Genomic DNA, 2,240 nt, shown 5'->3' with positions numbered 1-2,240 from the left:
CTTGTTATCATTTCTCAATGAACTTATTCGTTATTAACTTCGGCATGTTTATTATCGTTTGTGTAACATTCCGAATGCAAACTATGCTTACTGAATAGTAAACAAAGGTTTTTATTATCCAAAACAGGCAGTGAGTGTCTTTCACCAAAGTTATTATTGTCAATTTAATCAATGTTAGTGTAAAAAGGAATTTGTGAAAGATAATTACGCCTTCACAACAAAATGGAAACCTTAGCAAGATATAGCTTTTGCATGCACACTTTGACTAAGATAATCTTTATTAAAAACTTTAGTTTGAGTGAAAATAATTAAAATGTGTTTTAAATCTAATCGTTCTATTGGCTATTGGTAAAATTATAAGAAACGATTGGTTAATTTAAAATATTGAAGTAAAATGTGGTCCACCTACATTGTAGTATGTTCGCATATATCAAATAATATTATTGGTGTCTTTCGATATTTGCCAGGCGGTGCTATGTTCGTGGTCAACAACATAGCTGATGTCCCGATACCCGGCCAAGACCTTTATCTTTATTGCCTTTCTATCTTTGTTCTGTTTGCTTTCTGCCCTCTATCATTTTTGTATATAATATTTATGGGCTACGATGACAATAAAAAAACTAGTTCGGTTTATATTATAAAAGTACATGCCGTACGGGTTACATTTAAAATCTTGTTTAACTCATTGATGTGAATTTATGAAATTTGTTGCCAAAAAAATAACCGGAAGTATTCAGAATCACAAGTTCGGAATAGTTCCACGTTTGTAAGTGATTACAAATAGGGGATGATAATTGTGTGAAGGGGGTTGTTCGCGCACGGTCATCGATTTACATTCCTCACGACTCGGGGTCGGCGTGTCGGGTCGGGTCGTCTCTCTATTTCTATAAAACTATCTTATAAAAAAGCCTATCACGTAAAGAATTTGTACAAGCATTCTTAACAAGCATGCTATTTTAAGAATGTTACTTTTTATAACGCTGTGCATTTTGAGCCGCGAAGGAGAAGCGGTACAAGTGAATCACAAATGGATCTATAACCATTTTTAGTATGACAATTGTATTGATTTAATGAAACATATTTTTTATTCTTTTATTGTATACAATAATATCATGTTTATAAAAGCCGAAACAAATACATTTGTACATTTTGAATTATTAAATTATCTCGAATTATCGAGTTTCAAGTAACTGATTCGGACGTATAACTAAGAAAATGAAATCAGTGTAATTTACCCACATAACACGTTAAAGGCATGTGAAGAATGTGTCAGAATTGAGCAGCAAAACCACAATTTAGGTGTAAGGATATGAATGCAGCTTGGCGACTTATCACTTGTCCCCTTCTTATGCAAATAATTTAAAGTGACAGTATTCTCCAGCGGCCAGCGTCCCACAGCATGCGGGGCGATCATTGGTTAACCCGGCTGACACTTGGAAAGCATTCTGTCCGATCCAATACATCACTTTTGTGTCGAAAACAATAAAAAATCTTTTCTCATTTGTAAGATCCTGTCGTAACATTTACTGAGTTTTATGCATCACGTGTGATTTGAATAATTAAATGTATTTTTATGAAATACTTTTAATTTTAAAGAAGATATTTCTTTATTAAGTTAATCCATTTCTGTATAACTTCTGTAGTGTATAAAGTAAAATAAAAAAAAAATCATTTTTTTAATGAGCATGAATTAAAACAAAACCAAACTAAAGTAAGATTTAACAAAGTAACCGAAATGAATAACTCTTTAGGTGGAAGTTAAACTAAAAAAAAAGATATGCTCCAGGTGAGGCTCGAACTCACAACCCCGGCATTGCTCACGAACACTGACTTATAAGTACCGTGCGCTAACCAATTGCGCCACTGGAGCGTTGGTCGATCAGTTGAAATTATCGAATATTTACTATGGGCTTCCCCTTTAGCCCTCCAAGTGTTTTGTTGTGGTTTTAGAATTATTTAACACAATGAAATAAGATTATACCCTATTTAATTCGTTAAAATAATAAATTGGCATGACTTACTTTAAATACGCCGATAGTAATCTTTGACCTAATTGAAATGCGATGTTTTACGTTCCTTACGACAAAAAATTATCAAGTATGAGTCATGCTTTTGTGTTAGACGTAATGAATACAACTAACCTAATCTACGAGTAACTACTATTACACACGTTTTAAATCGTTTTCTTTGACTACTAAAAGATAAGTGATTATGTTACATTTGCTTATATATTATTAGTC

At 32.7% G+C, this 2,240-nt stretch overlaps 1 non-coding gene across 1 annotated transcript; it reads right to left on the bottom strand.

The window, feature by feature from the left end:
* Positions 1-1,778: 1,778 nt before the first annotated feature.
* Positions 1,779-1,870, bottom strand: Trnai-uau. Its single transcript is given in 2 exon segments — positions 1,779-1,814; positions 1,833-1,870. It is a non-coding gene; the product is annotated as a tRNA-Ile (tRNA).
* Positions 1,871-2,240: the final 370 nt, after the last annotated feature.

This window comes from Papilio polytes, unplaced genomic scaffold (assembly GCF_000836215.1).
Source record: "Papilio polytes unplaced genomic scaffold, Ppol_1.0 DF824102.1, whole genome shotgun sequence".
NCBI lineage: Eukaryota > Metazoa > Arthropoda > Insecta > Lepidoptera > Papilionidae > Papilio > Papilio polytes.
This window is presented reverse-complemented; position numbering and strand designations above follow the sequence as displayed.